The sequence below is a fragment of the Montipora foliosa genome, chromosome 2, assembly GCF_036669935.1.
Source record: "Montipora foliosa isolate CH-2021 chromosome 2, ASM3666993v2, whole genome shotgun sequence".
In the NCBI taxonomy this organism is placed as follows: domain Eukaryota; kingdom Metazoa; phylum Cnidaria; class Anthozoa; order Scleractinia; family Acroporidae; genus Montipora; species Montipora foliosa.
The window spans coordinates 66,044,939-66,045,287 of NC_090870.1; positions in this window are offsets into that span (position 1 = coordinate 66,044,939).

Here is a 349-nt window from a genome sequence, read left to right on the forward strand (position 1 = left end):
AACAATGTATAAACAGCCAAGAGAAATATCTGATGACCAATTACGTCGATCAGTTACATGTAGATCATTACATAATAAAAAACGCAACCTAAAGCTTACAACAGGGTGCTTTCATGGACTAGAAATAAAATGAAAACCTCAACAGTCTGAAGTCACAAAATGTTGAACCAGTTTATTTGTTTGTAACTGGAGGTGGTGGTGCTGGGAAAAGCCATTTGATTAAAACACTTTACCACACTGTAGTAAAAACCTATAGATATGCTCCAATGAATCCTGAGATTCCAACAGTGTTACTAGCAGCATCTACTGGAGTAGCAGTAATAACCATTGATGGTACACACAGCATTAG